This window comes from Protopterus annectens, chromosome 5.part0 (assembly GCF_019279795.1).
Source record: "Protopterus annectens isolate FY-2018-M chromosome 5.part0, PAN1.0, whole genome shotgun sequence".
NCBI classification, from domain to species: Eukaryota; Metazoa; Chordata; order Ceratodontiformes; family Protopteridae; genus Protopterus; species Protopterus annectens.
In genome coordinates this window covers 1003124205-1003149101 of record NC_056735.1, presented here as the reverse complement: position 1 = coordinate 1003149101, position 24897 = coordinate 1003124205, and the positions used below count along the sequence as shown (strand labels likewise).

The following is a 24897-nucleotide window of genomic DNA, read 5'->3' as shown; positions in this document are numbered from 1 at the left end:
TTGGATACAGCTATACAGATAGACACATACACACACACATGCGCACACACACACAGACACACACACACACACACACACACACACACATATATATATATATATATATATATATATATAAAATATACATAGCTATCTCTCTATATATAGATACATAGATAGCTAGATATAGATATGTATTTATCTATATCTGTCTATATATATATATATATATATATATATATATATGTATGTATATATATATATATATATATATATATATATATATATACATATACATATAGAGCAAGAGAGAGAAAGACAGATACTGCAGCAGTTAAAGTGATCAAAATGCCCACGTCAACACTTCTTTTGTAGACATAACTTGGGCAACAAAACAGATGGTCAATAAGTGTGTGATATCAACAATCCATGGGGATGGGGAACATGTCCCTTCCCCAGGATTGTGCAGTCTTGGAGGTACTATATATAATTAGTAGGAGGTATGAGGTGTGCAGGGGTAGAGTTTGCCTCCATGCAAAAGACAATGATTTTTGACTTTTTGTTTTCTATTTGTTTGCATGCAAAGTAATGTGTCAACACTTGCACTGTTGGCCTTTTGTTGTCAGAATTAGTGATGTCAAAATTTAGGAATTTTGATAATTTTTGGCATACCCATACATATACAGATAGATAGATAGGTAGATAGATGTGTTTATATTCCAAAATGTCAAACTTCATAAATTCAGTATTGAAAACATTGACTCCCTTCCATCAAATCACAAAATATTGAGTCATTCAAACAGGCTATATCATGGGTCCTGCAAGGGAGGGAAGTAGTTTACTTAACTAATGCCGCAGTGGTACGGCGGTAGCATTGTTACCTCACAGTAAGAGGTTCTCCCGTTCGATTCTCGGCGTGGCTTGGGGGTGCCTTCTGTGTGGAGTCTTCATGTCCTCCCTGCGGTTGGGTAGCGTTCGAAAGAAATGCGTGCGTAAATGGGCATGCCTTCATTGAAGGTTGGGCGTCGAGCTGGCACCTCGGCATTTCGTAAAAAAATCTACTGCCAATCATTAGCTGACCTGAGTTCCGCTGTGGCGACCCCTTACTGGGAAAAAGTCGAAAGACAAAAACATTATTGGTAAACTAAATTTAAGTTGGTTGGCCAACTTTTCAACTAATTCAGTTTCAGCCAGATATCACCTGACATTTTGAACTTGAGAATGTGTTTTGCTGAAACCATTAAAGTGCTTTGTAGCACTTTAATGGTTTCAGCAAAACACATTCTCAAGATCTAAAGGTGCAGGTGATGATGATCATTGAAAACTACAGAAAAAGTTTATGTCTAGCTTACATCACAGAAGCTGAGGCAAATTCTTTTCTAACCAAATGTGAGACCCGAACAGTGAAATGGCTTCCTAAGTTCTAACTAACTCATATCTGTTTGAATGGCATATAATCAGACACAAATGGTTGAGCATCCTAGGCAGCAACATTGAAGTGACATGTTAGATGATACAGCAAAGTTGTGTCAGAGAATGTGTACACTAGTAGGTTAAGAAATACTATTACAGCAATTACACCAAACTTTTTGTTGGTGTAGTGCTGTGAATAAAAGAGTTGGCAGCCAGAGTCAGTGGTTCAAATCTACTCAAATGTATTTCTTTTTTATTTCTGTCAGCCAATTCAATATAATCACCACCAGGGGCTTTGTGCTGCTAAGGACTGAAACTTTGCTGCTGGAGGGGGGTTAACAGATGGGACTTTCAGCTAAGGTCTGTGCTGCAAATATTTATTTATTTAGTTATTTGTTGTTTTATTATTCCAGTTGTTGGTGAGGTGATGTGAGGTACGTATCCACAATCTCACTGTTTCTACCAGCTACCATAAGAATGGTCCATACTTAGGCCGTTCATCTCCTTATGATTGATAATACATCATTCAAGCACATCTGATTTGATCAAAAGCTTGGTTGGTCAGGAAAATATTGAGGTACCTTCATTATTTGTGGTTGGAAAAATGGAGCTGAAGAAATTAAAAAAAAAAACTGAAGGATTTTTGGATATGAAAGTACATTAGAAAAAATAACTCTGGTATCAGATGACCTGCAACGAACAGTGCAGTTTTCTTTCAAGTGACATTTCACCTTCTGACAAACTATAAGCAGGTTATGTATAAATTGTTTAATATCTCATTTTGACTATATGCTTATTAAAGTAATATGGCATTAAGACATACAAGAAGCATTTTCTAAATCTGAAAAAAAAAATTGCGGTAACCTTTACCTTTCTTATTGTTGATATAGAAAAGAGAACATTTGTGTTTACTGTTGTATTCACAGGTAGTGGTTTTCACTCCAGTACTAGCATTGACATAGTTTTGCAGTATATGTATATATATATTTTTCAGCCTTGGTACTTATACCCTGTTTCAGCAACTGTTATTCAAATTTAATTTGTATATGTCTTAACTCTGTTTTTAGCAACCTCAAAATGTAATCACTGTATTTGTGGGTAAAATGTGTTTTTCTACTCTTAAGTGCTCTGTATTACTCTGTTTCACTTACCACTAAATGTAACTCCTGTTATGACTATGGTTTTGTATTGTATTAAGTGGAACTTTCTTTCCTGCATACTTATTGTAATGTATTCTTGCTATGTTTACATATTGTCAGTGATCATACTGGAGCTTTTCTCCCCGAGCCTCCGCTAAAAATGAGCAGCCTGCCCAGTCAGACTTTCCCGTTAAACAAACGTGAAGTAAATAAATAAATAAATAGACACACTTAACTATGTGTTATGGTACACATAAATATATAAGCAATTATTAAACATTAATGACTGCATAATTAAACTTAAAGCAAGTGAAGAAGAAAAACAACCACTTTATTACAAGTAACCTGCATTTTGAATATGCTACTGGAAACCACTGCTTTTAGTAAATAATTTACATTTATAATTGGAGGGCACACATGACTGATGTCTTTAGAATATGTATTCTCACAGGTTTGATGGTCATGCTAAGCCCCATGCAGGCCTTTTATAACCAGGTTCCATTGTTGGTCTATGGCGCATGACTCCTAATGATTATCTGCCATTTGCACATCATCTCATACACTGATTGATCCCAGTCTAGAATATTCTGGAACAAGGAGTAGGGGAGCATCTCTGACTGGGAATGGGATTCTGAGGATTGTGTGGGTTTTCAGTCAGATAAAGGCAAGGAAAATGAGACCTTGCTTTCCTTTAGCTCCTCTACTGATTGGGGAGCTATTCAGCCCCATGAAATTCATTATGTTGCCCATCGGCTTTATACCCAGACATAGCTAAATCAGCATGTAGGAAGGAAAGATTAGCAGCTGTGGACCATTCCTCCCATGTTACCTATACCAAAGGTGCCATTTATGAAGAAAAGAAACAAAGAAGCGTCAATATTTAGTTTTCTGTTCCCTTGTGAATGCGGATGCCTATCTATAAACATTAGGCAGAGTTAGTGAGTGACATCCTTGCCAAGTTACCCAGAACAGATTTAGATGTTATCTTTTCAGACCAACCTATGTTTTCTTCTAAGTAAATCAGCATGAAGCATTTGTTTTGAGTTACTTACCAGGCCTACAGCAAAAACAAATATGCTGTATGTTGAGCAAGGCTACATCATTTTTTTTTCAAACTATCATTTTTGTGTAATAGCAGCTCCTACATTATAGTTATCTCCAGTTCTACCTACTCAACCTCAGATGCCTCTGTGTAGCTATTTACAGGAGCATAGAATTTGACAGTAATGGATTCAGTATATACAATGGGTTTTGAAGTTGGGAGCGGATATTAAATCTAGCCAGGTCATCACTCATTTTATGTAGATTAGCCTTAGCATAATCTGTGAATACAGAGTTATTCAAAGGTGTTTCTGGCTTCAGGTTTATAGCTAAAATGACTGATTATTGCAATATTTGATTAGGGAGAGAGTGAGGGGGTTACACCTGTTACAGAAGAGAGCTGCCCATATTAGTAAGGACCAAGTCCGAGATTTTGTCACCTCTAGTTGGGGTGCAGACTAACTGGTCCAGAGAGTTTGTATTAAGGAAGTGTAGAAATCTCTAGGCATACATGTTAGAGGATGAATAAGTCTCCCAATTTATAGAGGGGTAGTTGAAATTCCCTAGGAGAATGGCATTTGGCTTAATGCATAGGGAATCCATACTTATCAGCTAAGATGTATGGATGAGAAGGGATATGGGGGCTCCTATAAGTTGGCTGTGATGTGATACAGGACTTAATTAATGCTAAGTTAGACATATAGGAGTTACTGATCATTATCCTGCCTAATGAGTCTAATGGTAGCACTTTGTTTAACAAATATAGAGACACCTCCCCTTCAGTGCCCTCATCTAGTGCAGTGGACCCACATTTGTGGTTAGCATTGAACCCTAGCTGTCTATGGAATTGAACCAGGTCTCTGTGACAATGCATATATTGCTGCATTAGAGGGTAAGGAATGGCTGTAGAGAGTGAAGTTTTCTGTAAATGCTCCAAGTGTTGAGCAGCAAAACCTTTATGTTATCTGGATTCTGTTTTGTTATGTTGGAGAGATTTGGAAACTGTCTTTATCTAAAAAAGCACTATGGGGATAGACAAGGTTTTGGCCAGTACATAAAAGCTTTAGGGAGAGAGGTCCAGGCCATCCCTGGTGAAGCAATTTGGACTGTCAGCTATCTTTTCCCAGGCTTATATTTTGGACCCCTTTTGACTGACACCAGAAGCTAAGCCAGTGGTTGAAATCCATAATCTTTTGTGTGTATTATGGCATCATTCTCTGTGATGGAAAAATGTTGCTCAAAACTAGATTCATACTTGCCTCTGACAGATATTCTGAGTGCACCATCGTGTCTGTCTTCATAGAGTCTATAGAAGTATGTCTCAAGTAATTTACTCCTACATGTACTATGACTGTCATACGTATACTTGTGCAAGAACTTGACTTGCATGTGTGATGTAGAGAAACCTTCCTCCAGACAAGCAACTAATCATGAACCTCTCACTGCCTGGTGAGTGGTGATTAATGTGTTTCACCACGGAGTCGTGTATTAATTAAATGTTGGATGATGTTGAAATTTGCCTTATGAACTTTGGAGTTGAGACATTGTAATTTTTAGATGCATGTTTTATGTTAGGTGCTGCCTGAGTGGAGTGTTTGTGATATTGCTGAGGGCACTTCCTGGGCAACATTTAAGAGGACTTCATGGTTTAGCAAAGTTGCATTTAAGAGCCTCAGCATAAGTATATCTATGTAGAGCCAGATCATGGTCAAAATGTGCCTAAGCCAGAGTACTAGATTAGTATCCCACCAGTTATTCCAGTGTACCATTACTTGGCTCTCTCCCTGAATTACCATAAATACTGTTCAAAACTGTCACTGTCATTACTATTTGCTTCTTTTCTTTTGTATTGCTTACTGATATATGCATTTAATTTAAATCTTTTATATCAACTTTTAAATACAAACACTGATGGCCATATGATAAATAAAACAAAACAGATGGACATTGAAAAATAGCAACTTTTTCTTCCCTTGAAGCTCAAATTCATTGAAAATGCATTGAAACTCACATTCATTGAAATGCAGCTAGCCAGTGGTGGATTAAGTGTACATTAGTCCCTGGGCTGTTTTCAGGCCATGGCATGTATACATTTTAGGGCCATGCTTAAATACATGTTTTCTTTGATTATTTTTCCAGTAAGTAGTAAAACAAAGTATATGAACCAGTAATGACAAAAGCACCTATTTCCGAATATTTCAACCATAAAGGTAACTCAAAATGCCTTTTAATCCATCAACTTCTGCACTTAACAATTGAGGCCACTAAATCAATTGAGTACATATCACAAGTCTGATTGTGATAAGAACATAGCACATAATAAATTATTCCAATTTGATTTTCACAAAAGTGCACTAGTCCTGCAAAGGCATACTAATGACTTTTTATCTTTATCAGCTCAGCAGGGCCAGCCATTTGTTTCTACAGACATCCCACAAGCCCAGCAATTATAGATACATTTCTGAATGCACCCTTTTCAGATATCCGTATAAAAAACAAATAATGATAATAGTAATGATCAAAATCATACATTTCGGAGGGGGGGTGGCCAGCATGGGCTCTATGTAGCAGCAATTTTCACTAGCTCCACTAAAGGATTTATTCTTTCACTGGAAATTTGTCTTATATCTTAAATCTTGGATTTTTTTTACATAATTTGGTAGTATTCAACATCTTCTACATAAATATCTACTTAGAAATTGGAAGTGGACTTATTTTCCAGTCAAATTTCTTCAGGATAAATATCTCTCGTCTGAAAGAATTTCATCATGAGCTTTACGAAGACAGGCAGCCAGGATTCCAGCCTAAAAAAGGAACTACAAACTCTAATAACTAATATTCAATAACTTACTACAAAGATTGACAACACTGACTCTAAACATGCTTCATAAGGGTTTAAAACAACAAAAAAATCCAAATAACTAGTATTGAAGAGCCTCTGACAGATTTTGATGGCAGATTAATGAAAAATGAAAACAACATAGAATTTTTACTTAAACAAAATACTATTTTACAACATAAACTGGATGATTTAGAGAGCAGATCACATCGGAATAACATCAGGATTTTTGGTCTTCTGGAAAATATATAAGGAAACAATTTGACAAGCTTTCTCAATACTTGGTTACCAAAAACATTAACTCTACCTGTGGCTATGTCATTTGAAATAGAGAGCACACTGGTCATTAACTACAGCAAACAGCAGTACTTGGAAACAACCAAGATCTGTCATATTTAAATTTCTCTCTTCTTCAGATAAAGAACTTATTTTAAAATCTGCCTGATCAAAATCTCCTTTAAAATATAATGACCCAATCATCCGTTTTGACAATGACTATTCGACAATGGTAATTGCTAAGAGAAACGTTTTTTTACCTTTGACTAAAGAACTGAAAAAGGTGCAGATAAAAACCCATCTCCTGTTTCCTGCGAGGCTGAAGATTTTTCTTCTCGAGGGTCCTTCTGTGTTTGAGGAACTTGATGCTGCTCTGGTTTTTGTTAGAAACCACACATTACTAGAAAGACTAGAAGAAATGGAATGGGCTAATCCCTCTCTTAAAGCAATGGCTTCAAATACTGCATGGAAACTACTGAAAAACAAGAGAGACTGAAGAACAAATGATTTATAACTTAATTTATGTTACGCTAAGCTAATATTATGGACTTTATATCATCATCAGATATGTTTTTGTTTGTTATTCTTTTAAGGTAAGAACCTCTCTTTTCATATATAGTGTTTGCCTACAATTTAGCATTCATACCTTAATACAGCTTGACACTACATATATTGCTAATTTTCTTTTTCCTCATTTTATATATAGAATTATATTTTCTTTTTTTAATTTTTCTTTTAAACAAACAAGCCTAATCTATTATAATTATAATGTCATTACATACATTATAATACAACTAAAATTATATTAATTTTTTTTAATTCTTTTACTTACATAATTTATTAATATTACACTTCTACATATACAATATATTTCAATACAAGGCAACACGTGGTGAAAATTACAGGGGGAGGGGCACATTGCAAAACAGTTTCCCTTTCCTTTTCTTTCTAACAGATTATATATTTTTTTTATATTTTTATTTATATTCTTTTCTGTTTTTCTGGCATGTAAATTTTCAGGTAAATATATAGAATATAATATCACACTTTTATGATACTCCGTTCTTCTTTGCTAGTTATACATATGATGGCCAGTGATGACTTCAATGATTGGCTTTATACTATTATTAGTCAGTTATGTAAAGTTAATATAATGTAGTGACACATATGTATTACACTCTTTATTTTGGTAGTGATGTCACATATATATCAGGTTCTTGAGATATATGCTGTTATTTTTTTGTATGAGATGACTTAAACTTTTAATATTTTACTTTAAAAATGTTATTTAACATCGTTATGTCATGTAATTGAGGTCTGCATTTCAAGGGGATGTTATTTTGTGTCATGGAATGCACTGACATTCAGGCTGTGATGAGCCGGTCGTTTGGCTCTAAAGTTCAAACTGTCATTCATTTCTGTGGGAATGCCATGCAGTAGTTTTTTTTTTCCTTGTGCTGTTTAGTTTTGGTGGTTCCTGCTGATTTATAACTTAAAGACAATCTTCTCCTTACTTACCTCATGCTCCTAATGCACGAGATAACTCCAATTTTTTAAAAAATTAACTTCTTTCAGCCTGTACGCTCTACCGGCTATCTACATCGCATTCTCGGCCAAGCTTCGCATTGCCAATGATGTCATCACTAAGAGACAGTCCTTTACAGGAAGTACTGATCAGCACAATGCTGGAGAAGGGGTTTCCTCACTTTTATTTATTTTAAATGCTTTACGAAGTTCGTAGTATTATTTTCTCATTTCTTCTTCTTCTTCTCATCTCGGCTTCCGAACTACAAGACATCTGAAAATCAGCAGGATGGATGTCAGAAGAAGGATCTGATAAAGGGAAAGGAAAGAAAGAAGAAGTTACAGAAATAAGTTATTTTTTTCATGTAAGCATCAATACTGTTTACATTTAGTTGGATACTGTTAAAAGGGTATCTAATAGTTAATGTTTAGATGTGATACACATACAAAACAAATAACTAAAGGTCTATTTTAATGTATACATGTTTGGCTGTTTTAATCTTAATTTCTTTATCAGTACTGGATGTTGATTGTTGCCAGTTCATACATACCTAGTTATTTGGGTTTAATGTATATGCTGTGTTGGTAGAGAGTGTGCAATTTATTTTTACAAAGATTCAGTTCTGGCACTCATCCTTATGTTTTATAACAGGTAGAGTCACTTTTTGCAGGTGCTGCTTTTCCTCATCTATCATACTGTTGTTACATTACAAATGCAAAAGCTGTCCCACCAAGAATACTGACATTTAGACTGGTTATGTGGAATAGAGGGATAGAGTCCGTACTATAGTCTGATGTCTAGGGTTTATGATAGGTGTTTCCTCATTTACTTAGGTATAATGTTATATTATTTGTAAATGGTCAAATTTAGTGGCTTTGCAATATAAAGATTTTTCTTGGTTGTCCTGAAATTGGTGCTGACTTGAAAATGTATTTCCTTTGTTTTTTGCTATTTTATCTTTTACTAATAGGATGGTTTATATTTTGTATTTTCAGTCTTCTATGTCAAGAAGTTATAACTTGGTAATGTTAGACAGTTTTATGAGATGATTCATCTGAACAATAAGTTGCTTGTTACCTGTGTCATGCAAATAAATAATCTCGGTTGGGTTTTAGATAAAACATATATATCTCTGTAACTTTACTGTTTAAGGAACCCATTGTGTGACATGTCAGTTTTAATTAAAAGACACATTAGATGGTGAGAGTCATCTGCATTACAGGCAAATAATTGTTTTTAAAAGGAGGTTCAGCAGTTATGGGGTAATTCATAACTCTCGGTCTTTTAGTGGGGGAAATCTGGACAAAGCCTAAGATAAAGAGGGAGGAATAAGGACCTTCAGATGAGATAGCTATTGAATATTACATTTATACTCTTAAATTTGCTAATATAGTGGGATTGATGTTGGCAGGAATTTGGTGAGGAATATGAAGTCTGAAACTTAGTCTTATATTAAGTTATGTATTCCTTACTTCTAACTTATTCTTCTCATTCTTTTGATTTATTGTATATTTTCCTACCCTTTTACAATTTCTTCTCCAAATGAATCTCTTTTGTTTTATATACATATTGGTTTACTCATCTCACCTATCAAATACATGTTTATTTATATTTTTCCATAAATATATATATATATATATATATATATATATATATATATATATATATATATATATATACTTAACCACTTCATTACTTTTAACTAGTTGCATATCTTCTCCTTTTGTTTTGTGAATATATTTATCCTATTAGATTTCCTCTATACTATGTAATTCTAATAACTTTACAACAAATAACAAGATGCTTTTTAGTTGGTTCTTTATTTTCATTTCACAAGTTTATATTTAAATGTTTTAGACATTAAGTATTTGTTATCTTAGTTTGATTATATTTTGCAGAGTAAATAGCTGTTCAATATGTTCATCCTAATAATATAATCACAGCATTAGTAAGGTTTATTTTCTGAAGGTGAATATTTCTAGATACAGTTAATCATTTTATTACATGTATTTTAGATTTCAGTGTTACACTGAATATTTTACTTCAATACCATTAATTGAAGCGCATGCTTTATTCAATAGATATAATTGTCTCAAACTCATATCGGGTTAGGTTGCAGGTTATTTTTTGAAACTATCTGGCTGGGGAAATAAGGTAGATAGCTTCTTCTGGATTATAAGAACTATATCTTATTTTCTGTTTTTTTGGTCATATACAGTCACCTATTTTGAATTGTAATTATACTAATAATCTTTCATATCAGATGAATTATTTGGAAAACTGATACTAGGTGTTTAATAAGAAACCATATGCTAGTTTTGCTTTGTTTTCAGTTACACAATTTATTTATTGGTGGAGTATGTGTACTGTTGTTACAGCTTAGGGTTTTGATCTCAGTAACATATGTCATTGAGATTAGGAGTTTCTAACTCCAGGCGGGGAACTTTATTGTGCTTTTTTAATTTAGCTTTTGTAATAATTTTTTCAAGAAAAAGTTTTTTGACATCCAATGTAGTTTACATGAAAGAATACACAGAATATGTTGTCTATGCAATGTTTACCTCCCACAATGATTTTAGATTTACTTTGTTTAATTTAAACAAAATATTTTTTGGAGTGAGATTCTTATATGTTGTATATGATATTTATAAGTTATAAGCATATGTTACACTCATAATAATATAACATGATCACATTGAAAGATAATATAAATGGTTTGAACAATCCCTATAAAAGAAGTAATCTATTTAAATATCTAGCCCTCCATAAACCTAATTTAATATTTTACAAGAAACCCATTTAATGAAAGATAATATTAAATGTCTCAATACAAACAAATATACAATTATTGTAAGCTCAGAATATATAAAGAAGAAGAGAGGTGTAGCAATCTTGTGGAATAAAGCATCCCCTCCACCCATAATTATTAAAACATATTAAGACAATAAAGATAAACTTTGTATGGATATTGTAGAAATGGGTAAGAAGTTATACACATTAATAAATTATTAGTGGATTCCTGGAATAGGTACTAATACTATAAGACAAATCCTGAATCAAATAATATCCTTTTCTCAGGGTCATATTATTATTGCAGGGGACTTCACTTGTATTCTAGACCTAAAAGATACAACCACTCTAGGAAAAAGAAAAATTACACCTCAAGCTAAACAATTACTAAAATCCTTAGACACTTAATTAAAGATATTTTTGATTCTGTAGACCATAACTCTTTATTATACACATTCTATTCTAATAGACACAAATCATATTCCAGAATTGATAGAATATTACTTTCTACACAGATAATTCAGGATTTAGTTAACAGTAAAATTATATTGTATCCAATTTCTGATCATAATACCATTTTATTGGAAATTAATATTAATAATATTCCTAGTGTTTAAATTAAAATAATTCCAGCCTACATTACACAACTTAAAGATTTTCAATCATTTTAAAAAGAAGAGATACAAAATTTTATACAAATAACCTCAGTTTCTGACACCCAGGATATATTTATTTGGGATGCTTTAAAAGCATACTTATATGGACAAATTAACAAATGGTACTACAATAAGATGAAAATGTGGGATACAGACTTGAGAATTATACAGGATAAATTGGACTTACTTCATATTAAAAATAAACACAATCTCACTTCCAGTATTATAAGAGATGAGATACATAAATTAAATGAAGAATATAGATCTATACTCCATCATAAAACAATGATAATTCTAGAAAAATACAAATTTCTTGCATATTCGGTTAATCCTAAATACCTATCTAATCTTAAGAATAAAACTAAGAGATTAAATAAACATAACCATATTAAAGAAATACATTCTACAAAGAAAAAAAACGATGTTCATAGTATTCAAGATATAATAGAAGAATTTAGAAACCATAGAAACCATTTTCATGAAATCAATCAAACAACAAACAGAATCTGAAGATAATATTAAAAATTGTATCAATACAAATCTATATAATAGACTTAATAAAAAACAAATTTAAGTTATTGATAACCAAATTTCTTTAACTGACATACAAAATCAAATTAATAAACTCAAATTTAATAAAGCTCCAGGAAATTATGGAATTATTCCAGAAATTTACAAGATTATGCCCAAAATGGCTATCTCCTTACTACATAATGTATATAATGCTACCCACAGTAATATTTCTATACCCCCATCATGGAAATATACATTTATATCCCCTATCCTTAAATCAAACAAAGACTCAAAATTGTGTTCTTCTTATAGACCAATATCTTTATTGAATATTGATTATAAGATGTTGATGAATATTTTTTTCCAAAAGATTAAAGCGATTCTTACCCCCAACTAATAGATGAAGACCAAACTGGATTTATGTCTAATAGAAGTACTTTTGATAATATAAAACAAACACTAGCTATTATTGATTTTTTCCCCAAATAAAAAATAAATCTAACACTAATTAGTCTTGATATAAATGCAACATTTGATTCAATACATTTTGATTATTTATTTATTCTTTTGGAATACCTACATTTCTCATATAATTTTATTAATCTACTAAAACATTTATATGAAGAAACCTTTGCATATATCAAAATAGGATCTTATATTTCAAATAAAATTCCAATCATAAAAGGTACCAAACAAAGTTGCCCTCTTTCTCCTCTATTGTTTACTCTGATTATGGAACCTTGGGCAAATGAAATAAGAAACAAGTATATAGAAGTTCTGGAGTTAGATAAATATATAATGGTTAAGATCCAATTATTTGCAGATGATATACTTATCACCACAAACAGGAAAGAATCTTCAATTTTGTCATTATTTGATTCAAATAAAATCTTTCAGACGATGTCTGGTCTGTCTTTTAATGATAATAAAACTAAAATGTTACCCATATACTATAATAGTAATAAAAAATCTAAAGAAAATACTCAGCATACTTCTAATATAGATCATTTTATTTACCTTGGAATTATACTTGCTAAAGATATAAAATCAATAATACACCTAAATTACAATAAATGTTTACAAAATATTCAAGACTTATTTTCAAAATGGAACACTATTCTATTCAATGTGGAAGAAAGACTAACTCTTATAAAAATTATAATTTTACCCAAACTTTTATATATCATACAATCTATTCAAATTTTACCCTCAAAAAAGTTTATCAATAAATTACATTCCATGATTCTCAGATTCTTTTGGTCTCAAAAAAAACCTTAGAATTACAATTAATCAACACACTAATAGTTGGAATAATGGTGGAATAGCTTTTCCAGATTCATATCTTTACTCAATTTCCTCTATAATCAGAACAATCACACAACTTTTAGATATTACATATTCTGCAAAATGGAAATCTTTCTGGGAAGCATCAGCTATACAGCTTATTAAGAGACCTTCAATATATCAATTAGAATGCATAAATAGCCCTATTTTATGGATATTAAAAGATTATTTTCTCACCCACATTCTCATACATACTAACAGCTATTTACATAGCATTATAATTAATTTTAGGAATTTTATATATAAACATCTCAAATACAAAGATTGTTTTTCTTGTTGTTTCCTATGGCATTCACAGGGTCTATATTAGAACATCGACTTTTTAAAACATTGAATGTTCTAATATCGACCCCTATTCAGTGAATGCTGACAATATTGAACATGCAGAACAGCAAATTTTTTCCCAGGGAAAAAATTTGCTGTTCCAGCACACATACACACAACACAAGCACACCAAAAAAACAGCAATCCACACACGTACACCTAAAATCCTACAGCTAACCCTACACTAAACTGTACATACACCACTCCATTTACCTTAACCCAAACCCTAAGGTCCGTAACTATCGCACACTCACCTCACCCGTGCCCTAACCCTAACTCACCTACTCCGCCCTAACCCTCATGTCTACACAATCGCACACTTACCTGACCCTCGCTCTAACCCTAACTCACCTACCCGACGACCTAACGCTCACGTCCACACAATTGCACACTTACCTGATCCTGACCCATAACTTTCCAGCACAGTGCTGAAAATAGCGAAGCCACAGGAACGGCCAACTGAATTCCTTCCCTAGGAAGAAATTTTTTGTTCTGCAGCTTCGCTATTTTCAACATTCGCTGAATAGGGGTCGATATTAGGCCATTTGAAGTTGTGAAACTTCGATGTTCTACTATAGACCCGCATTCACACAAGAGACTTTTTTAACCTCAGATTCTAACAAGATTAACTTATTTTAAAAAGAAGCTTAAATTCTGGTATCAATTAACATCTGACTACAAGACCAAATCAGTTGACTATCTTACAGGAATATGGTTTTGATAATTCCACATGGCTAAATATACAATCTTTTTTTAATATAATTAGATAATAAATTAGATTTAATACCATCTAACAGTAAATTTGACTCTAAGATCTTATTACAAATCTTTCAATCAGTTTTACTACATAAACATACATATTCAGGCAGTCTCTCCTTTATATACAGAATGTTGAGAGAAGAAACATGTTGTTGTCCACATAACTACTGGAATTACTATAATTCAATTAATAATAATCTCGCAAGTGAGCAAGATAAAGTTAATATACGACAATCAGCTGGGAGAACATGATTTTCCTTGAAATGGAAAATATATACTTAGAGATTTATGAACAGATCATTTTACACACCTCAATTAATGAATAGAATTAACAAAAAACAAAACAAGTGTGATAGATGTAATTCTAATATAGACATCAACTGGGCTCGTATGTGTTTTGACTGTCCTGATTTAACCACATTCTGGAAGAATGTAAATGATTTATTACAAGCACCTTTTCAGATAACTTTATATTAAACAAATCTCTGGTTATATTTAATACACCCATTCCACAGTGTGTTAGAAAAATAAAATATCCATTTCTTTGGTCCATACTGACAGTGGCTAGAAAGACAATAACAAAAAACTGGATTTCGAAATCTCCTCCAACTTTTCATGAGTTCACTAATATATTAAAAGAAGTTTGTCATTTACAAATTAAAACCATTACTTCTAGAGCAACTAGTAGGACATATGAACACCATTTGTGGGTCGATTTACAAAATTTGTTGGAAAAATATGAATTTACTTCATAGGTAATAAACTTTTTGTCATTTTCATTGATTAATTATATCACAACATGATAACTTTATTATATTTTGAGCATGAATTCTGGATGCCTTTGCATATACTTTAGTTTTTTATGATTTTGTTAACTTTATTTATATATCTGTATGGGATAAATGTATGTCATCCAATTTTTAGTTTTGTAGTATATATTTTCCTGTATAATTCTATGTGATTGCTTATAAAATTGTTATAATTAAATTTCAATAAAACTGTTTAAAAAAATCATGCATTTCAAGTTTGTGTCATGCAAACACACAGTAGCCAAAGTATTCCCACTTAATTTACACAAACACACACACACACACACACACACACACACACACACACACACACACACACTAGTCCTGCAAAGTCAAAATAAAGAATGTTTAAAAATGACCAGATACAGAGGAAGCTCACACCCCCACCAGCAGTTACAGGCAATTTGTTAATGGTTTGTACCCCTTATTAAAGAAATAAACTGCATGCACTTTATCGGTAGCATTGGATGAACTACATTAAACTATATAAAAATCAGTAGCATCATAACATATGATCCAGCCAGGTATAGCACAATTTAAATTGAAATCGTATTTATGGCAGCATAAGAAATGTTAACCATCCAATAACATATGGCAAGTCAATATGCACAATTTCTGCAGAAGTAGTTCATCTGAATAATTCTACATTAAAGAGAGCTATTTCTAATGTAGAAGCTGCTGCCAGCAAACAACTTTGCATTTCACTGTTTCATTTACAAATGTAGTGCCTGGTGCCCTTGAAGAATAAATTACCTAACATACACCTGATATCGAATGGGCGGCAACTAAAGCTCAAGTAAGAGGGATTTTCCTTCAAAAAGCCTTGTATTATAAAAAAATCCAACTCAGAGATGTACAAATGTTAGAGGCTAAAATTAAAGCACTAGATCAGGAATTAATCCAGAATCATAACAAACAGAAATTGAATTATTAAAATGTCAGAAAGACCTTTTCTTGATCCAAAATAACAGGTTGACATTTCATGAAAATAAAATGCTTGCAAGATATGCTAATCATATTCAAATGCCATCAAGGGCATTAGCAAGAATAATTAACCAATCTAAATCACCCTCTCAAATTTCAGAAATACATTTCAAGAACAAATTATACACAAAATCTGAAGATATTATAAATACCTTTGAATTGATATACTCCCAAATTTATGGTGATCAAGATGAATCACTTACAAATGGGATTAATAATGACTTTCTGCAAAAAATTAATTTCCCGAAAATAGATGATAACTCCCAGAAAGATTTAATTAAACCAATTTCCACTGAAGAAATAACAAATACAATTAAAGAGCTGAAATCCCATAAAACGCCAGGCCCAGATGGTCTTACTGCAGAGTTTTATAAAACTTTTTGTAATACTTTTGGTAAAATACTGTCATATACATTTAATTATATAATTAATAATAAAATTAATGATCCTCACTTTAATGCATCCAAAACAATTCTTATACCTAAAGAAAATTCGGATCCTCAAAACCCAGATAATTATAGGCCCATTTCACTGTTAAATATAGATACGAAAATCTTAACTTCTATTCTAGCTGATAGATTGAAGAAGATAATGAATTTAATAATATCTAATGAACAAGCCATTTTTTTAACTGCTAGACAAACCAGTGTCAATACTTTAACACTGCATACATTAATTTCTTATGTCAATCAAAAGAACTTAAATATGTATGCACTTATTATTGATGCACAAAAGGCCTTTGATAGAGTTAGCATAAGATTTTTATTTGATATTTTACCATATTTTAACATACCACACAATTTTATCCTAACATTACAAATATTATATATTAATCCTTATACAACTTTATATATCAATAAAAACTTTTCCAAAAGAATACAAATTAAAAATGGAACCCGCCAAGGTTGTCCTTTATCCCCCATATTATTTCATTTATATCTAGAACCTTTATTTTTACATATTAAACAAAATATATACCATAATGCCCCAATACTTTATGGTACCAAGATCTCTATGGCTGCTTTTGTGGATGACCTCAATATTTACTACAACACCAGTTTCAGATACCATAAAACTATTAAAAGCTGTTGAAGACTTTGCAGTAATATCTAACTACAAAATAAACCTAAAAAAAACAATCTATTTCCTTTAAAAACTCAGAAACCCTTTTCACTTTTACCTTTGGTAGGGCAAGTAAAATCTGAAGAAAAGATTAAATATTTAGGTATTACATTTTCCACAGATAATAAAGACTTTTATATCAATAATGTTAAACTAATTTGGGATCACATTCTATCTGACCTAAGGAGATGGAATAACTTGAAATTACCACCACTGGCAAAGGTCTCAATTATTAAAATGAACGCATTACCCAGACTATTATATATCTTCAGATCTACTCAAGTTCTAATCCCCAAGAAGTTCTTTAAACAAATTCACACGGAATCTGCTAAATTTATATGGGAACCAAGGAAAACTAGAATATCATACGACAAATTGATGTCTCCTAAAACTAGAGGGGGTTTAGACTTACCCAACTTTGAAACATACTATGTAATAATAAATTCTAATAGAATTTTAAGAATTGCTAATTATGATATACGTAGTAATAAATGGTCACCAAACTGGCTAAAATTGAATTACAAACATGCTGTATGCCTGACGTTTAATCCTAAATCATTACCTTTCCTAAGAAAAGACACGTATAAATCATATGCCATAATGGAACACATTAAAATATATATAACATTATTGCAAAATCTCTTTAGATCATTAAATGTTATCCAACATATGATGACCTTTCAACCTTTTCGTAGGAATCCCAACCTGAGAATTAATAATCAACTAATAGATCTAAAAAATTTTCCACTTATAATTAATTTAACTCTACTTGATATATACCCATATCTGAGTTATTCAACTCATGAATTAAGACAGGAAATGAATCTTCCTAAATCATACTTAGTCATATTGAGACAGATTAAAGATCTATCCCTAAGCTACTTTAAAGATTTTATCATTAATAATGAGGACTTAACAAAATGTACAAATCTATGGCAAGCCCTTCTACAAGATACCAAATTCATAACATCTACATATAAACTAATAAAAGACTTTAAATATCAAAATCAAGTTCTTTTGTCAAACTATTGGATAGAAAAAATACCATTGATTGAAGAAAGTAAAATATTAAAAGCAATTAATTTAACAGTAAAATCAATCTCTCTTCAAAAGTTAACATTTACCCAACTCATGATACTTAATAATGCTTACTATACACGACTTAGCTTGCATAAATATAACTCTAAAAATTCTCCTAAATGCCCATACTGTAAAGATCAGACTGCTGACCTTCTTCACATGTTCTGGAGCTGTAAATGTATATACAAACTTTGGAATTCTTTAAAACCTCAACTCCAAAAGATGGGTTATCAAAATTCAACACTTTATTGGGAATTTATGATATTACATATCCCTCCAAACTATCTATCTAGATCCCAAATGACCATACTTATAAATATCTGTTTGTTAATGAAACTCTACATAGCTACAAATTGGTTGAATCCATCTCAAACTTCATGGGACAACTTCAAGATTTTAGTGATGAAATTATATTAGCCCACAAATTACTAATCAATGACCATAGCAAACATATAAATAATTTGAAGATCTGTGAACAAATTTTCAATACTATACTGGCTTAATGTACCGAGCCCAGGTAAACCCCTGCACATATATACTATAAAATCAAATTTGATCAGAAATTAAATTACTACAAGATATTAGGCCTACTGATAAGACTCTTCATATGTTCTTCTTTATTGCTTTTTGTTAAATGATGGAAGCATTCATGTAAATAGTGTACATATATTGTTGAATTGTTGTTACTAGCATTGTTTGGAAATTACCTATTTTTCTTTTCTCGCTCAAATGTTTGTATGAACAAGTTGAAAAATAATAAAGAATTATTATTGAAAAAAAAAAAGAATAAATTACCTATGTTGCATTGCAAATGGTCTGCTGCTGATATTGCCATAACATTTCCTGAACTAGATCAGCTATGCAATAGGGGGTGGCTAGCAAACAATGACAACAGGTTCATAGTTACTAGACATGCTTTCCAGGAGATCATTATGTGGCCTGGCTCAAAGCTCCAGTTGCCCCAAAGCACTGTCTAAGTCATTTGCTCAATGTCACACAGTAGATAAATAAAGGTGGAAAGTATCAAAACCTGCACCCTTGCCACAGGAAATAGCCTATTAGTAAGTTTGAGATTTACTCCTCTGCACTAATTGCCAGAATAACAGTTTTAACTAAATGCAGAAATCCTTTACAATTCAGTCTTGTAGAGGAGATTGTACCGCAGCACTCTGCAACAAGAAATACATAATGGATGCTGAAGACCAGACTGTCCTGGTCATCACTCCAAGTAATGCAGACTGTATAACCTGACAAATGTGAAACCCTTTTCTGTTGCTGGAAGCTGTAAAAGAATGTACTGCAAAAAAATATATTACTAAAATGCAACATGGTGAGACTATATTGCACAATCCAGGCTTATTAATGAATTAATTCATTCTTTAGTGAAATTAATAAGCAAAACAATTACAGACAATCTAAATGCTTCAGCAGCTTTGCTCAATAAATCATGTTATAAAACAAATCAGAAACATTATTGCATGTAGAATACTGTTTTTTTTTTTTTTTTTTTTTTTTTTGCAGGGTGAGGGATCTTACATGCTTGTAGGACAACTATATCTCATTTTTAACTTCCCCATGCTTTCTCTGTCATCAAAAATAGCTATCTCTTCTGACCTACTTGAATGGCTAATAATGCTGTATTGTTGCAGCACACACCAAAATAATTAATAGGTCTGGATCATGGATAAAAGGGGCCTTGTAGTGGGTACTAAATTGGTGCCCCTGCCAACCAAACCAATATACCATTACTTGTCTGTCTCTCCCAAATTACTGTAGAGGCTGTCAGCATAAATACTGTTTTCTTCTTTACTTTTACAGTTATCACACAGATTTCAGTTTCATTTAAAACTATTATTTTAAATTTTAAAGAAAAAAACACTGACAGGCAATTTCTAAACAAAACACTCTCATATTGAAAATAGGCAGCATGAGAAACAGTAAATAGTTCTTATCTTGAAACTTGCATTTATTGAAAATGCATCTGGCAACCCATTAAATTACAAGGGATGTGCAGGGATTCATACTGAACTAACATGAAGTACTAATTAAGGTCTATGTAAAGGATGCAAGAATTCAAAAGACAAAATGTGTAGCACATTTGCTAACAGTGTGGGACAGCCCAGTGGACATATGTCCCTTTTCAGGGACATCCCAAGAGTACTGTCTGGTAAAGTAACTTGGCAGAGTCACAGAAGACAAATGCAGATGAAGGGAATCAAGCCACGTACTGCAAGAAGCAGTGCTTTAACAGCTCAAAGTCATACTCATCTGCACTAAGTGCTAGATAAACTTTTGTAACACAAATGCAGTGCATTTTACACCTGTGTATTTGCAAAAAAAACTAAATTAAAAATGTTTTTATAGTTAAAATATTACCATTAAAGTCTCACTTCATGCTTTCAATTTTCTTTAGAGCTAAATAAACATGCTGTCAAAATTAAGTGCACCAAGGAACACAGCTAATTTCCTTCCTTTACACCATAACTAATCTGTTTTATAGGTACTAGTTGTTAGGCTTACAGTCTTAGGGACCATTGAGGGGCTTAGTCTAAATTGCCAGTTGCCTCAAAGCACTGTCTGGTTAGTGACTTGCTTATGGTCAGAGTATAAATATGTGGCAAAATCACAGATATTCTTCAAAAATGTAGACAACATCAGAGTATTAGAGTACAGTAAATCACTTAGAAGGTTATCAGAACAGGTTGTGCACCAACATGTATGCTGTAAAACACAAACTATAAAATTCTAATGACTGACATTGACTGACTGTAATCCTCAGTGATTTACCAAAGTCAAAAAGCTAATTGATGATTGGCAGTCAGTGTAGAGGATCAAGGCTCTTGGTGCCTGTAGCTAAGATAAAGAGTTTAAGTCTGTGAAAGCTATTTAACTACACTGCCCCCTAACAAGGGCATTACACACCTACACACACACACACACACACACACACACACACACACACACACACACACACACACACACACACACACAGTGTCTTATTAATAGGTCCATTCCATGTGGAAAATCTGTCATGCGCCTGATGTTGTGATTACAAAAAACAGCTCATATCTGCACACCCACTTCACAAATAAATCTCTCCTGTGCCCTTTCCAGGAAATAAATCTTAATCACTACATGTTATGTCCAGTTCACTTTCTCACTGATCCAGTTCATTGTCTCACTGGCTACAGCAATCAGGAAATTAAAAAGCAGCAGCAGATGTACAGAGATTCTGAGAACAGGATCTTAAAATGGATGCTAGGCAGCTGCCTAAGTCACCTAGTGCGGGATCCAGCCTTGGGTGTATGTGTTTGGCCTATATTTAGTGTGATAGCTGTAGTGTGGTGTTGTATGCTACTAACAACCTGTTTCCTAAATGTGGACATCTTATGTGAGAGATTTGCCTCTAGAGCCATTATATAATTACATCTCCCACACACTGTGTTGGTACATTTAAGTAGCAGGTGGCTGTTAGTAAACATGAAACAGTTGCATTGTTTCAGAATGTGAATTTTAACCAAGCTGGCTACAGAGACAGTTGGAAAGTGCATCACCATGGTTCTGATTATAACCGTTGTGGGCTGCAATGGGTGTGGTCTTAATGAGGTTTTGACCAGGTTTACTAAAGTGCTGTCTGAGTAAAACTGACAGCCTTAGCCTGCAAACAAAGGGCAACATGCTTCTTTGCACAAACTGGTGGCTCTTTAGGCAGCTGCTCAGTGTTAAATATTCGAGGAGTTCTTTTAGGTCAGTTTTATAGGGAAAGTGAAGTTTCTAGGCTGGTACTTACTCAAATCCAATATAAAACAGTTTAAATCAGCAACATGGTTGCATAGTGTTTAGCAGCTCTGAACAAATGAGTACAAGGCTGCACAAACACAGGCAACTTACAATAACACTGTAAAACAAAAAACAGTTCAAATAAGCTCACTGGCTAATAACAAACTGCACAATTCAAGGTTATATGAACACTCAGTGGTCTAGAAGTAATTTAATTATTTCCTGTACTCTTACTAGAGTTCAAAACAGCAGTTATGACATAGATCTCAAAAATGCATGCATAATGAGTGCTAATGAATTTCATTTGTAGGAAGGATCTATATACTAGAATACTAGGATGATCAGATTTTTAAAGAAATTAAGAAAAAAGTGCACAAAGCCAGAAAGAAGTTAAAAAGTGGTAAAAGTCACTGAGCCTTGCCCCACACCTCAGTGATGACATTTCATTAATGTGCCTTTTAGCTGTTCTCTGAATACATGGTCATCATGGTTTATGTACTAATTATGTATATATGGGTGTATCTCTTTAAATACTTGTGAAAGTTTGGTGCCTTTAAGGGTATTTAATAAGAAGGAAGCAAATGTATACTTTGTTTTTGATGAAGGTCTATGTAACTTGGAATGAAAGAACTTAAAATGTAATAAAATATTTATTTGTGGCATTTGGTGCATGAGCAGATATATAGGTATATGTATGTTTGTCATTATGTATGTATTGAGTACATCAGTATAATACATATATGCAAAAGGATCTGCTCGGAAGTTCAAACTTTCAAAACTTCAAAATTCATATGTCCGAGACCATAACACTGAAGTTTTGAAAGTTTGAAACTTCAATAAAAAAATAAAAACAAAATTGATTTTTTTTTTTACATTTATTCAGGGGACAAGCCGCCCCTGCACCCCGTACACCCATTGCTAATTAAACATACCAACTCTGAGATCACACTACAGTGAAGAGAAAGGTACATTTCTTGTTCTGCGCTGTACAGTCATCTCCATTTAAACCGTTCAAAGCTTCAGTGTTATGATCTCAACCATATGAAGTTCGAAGTTTTGTCTATTTGTCATTCATACATTTGATGTTAATATACAACCATAGACCCATGTATCTTTTATTTTTCCTTTCTCTTACTCTCTCTCTGTCTCTGTGTTTTCTGTGTAATACATACGCACACACACACACACACACACACATATATATATATATATATATATATATATATATATATATATATATATATATATACACTATCTGCTCCGCTTGATGAACAGTGCTTTGGTTGACATATGTTTAGTGGATACAGTTTGGCTGACAAAACAGTGGACATCTATGGAGAAAAGTAGCAAACTGGATGATTCTCAGTGTTGTCGAATTTGCTCTTTAACCTGGAGTTACTACATATAATTATCAGACAGTGTTGGGATTTGTGGGGTGCTTGCCCTACTGGAAAAAGTGATGCTTTCTTTTATTTTTCAGATTTTTGATCAGTGAATGTGTAGTAGCATGGTGACATGCATAATCTGTCTGTACACACACACACACACACACACACACATACACATATATATATATATATATATGTGTGTGTGTGTGTGTGTGTGTGTGTACACATATACTTCAGAGATAGATTAATTTAACATCATTACATTTGGTTGAATCCTGTACCCAAATGGTTGAAAACCCATTTAGTTGAATGCCAGTTTGGTTGAAAGTCCATTTAATCAAATGTGGCATAGCCACACATAAAACTTTAATAGAGAAGCAGAAATGTGTAGACATATGAAGATATTTATCGTGGTGAGCAGCATTAACTACACGTATCTACTGTTGCTTTAATTTGTATTTGTGCTTCAGAAATTATTCACTGTCTGCGGTCTTTTGTTTTTTCTCTATATTTGTGCAAACATGGAGTTAGAATATTTAAGTAAGGTGGGTATGAGGGTACTAACTCCAGTACTTGAAGGTGTAGAGTGCTTGCATCCTGTAAAAAAAAAAAAAATACTGTTTGAAATATTTTGCTCTGGGTCATTTTACTATCACATATTTCAAACATTTAGCAGTTATTTGGAATACAACCAGATGAGACTTTCCCCCAAATGTCACATATCGGTACATCAGTTTTACTTGTGCTTAGGTCATGGCAATAGAAAGTGTGCAAGGATCAATAAGTGGGATCTGTTAGCTTACCTTTCTTAGAAATGCATATTTAACATGCTGGGATATTATACATACCGTAACTTTAAACATTAAAAAGACCTGCACAAATGTTACAAAGATTCTATGCTCTAGAAGCTCATTAACAAATATTTTTTATTACATGAAAGTAAACAGCTAAGTAAATTAGAAATATGCAGTTATATATGATAAATTGGAAATTTATGTGAATCAGCAGAAAGTTTATAATAGTAATAATGTACTTTCAATACCATAGTAATTGTGCCTAATCTTCTAAGTAAAATTAAATTTCCGTGGAATTCTTGTTTGGCAGTAGATGTACAAAACAAAATTAATGAAACAAAG

The 24897-nt window shown here is 32.7% G+C and overlaps 1 protein-coding gene across 3 annotated transcripts in view; it reads left to right on the top strand.

Annotated features, from left to right (window-relative positions):
• Positions 1-24897, top strand: part of GRIK1 (glutamate ionotropic receptor kainate type subunit 1) — a 1940968-nt gene that overhangs the window by 508933 nt on the left and 1407138 nt on the right. The window lies entirely within an intron of this gene.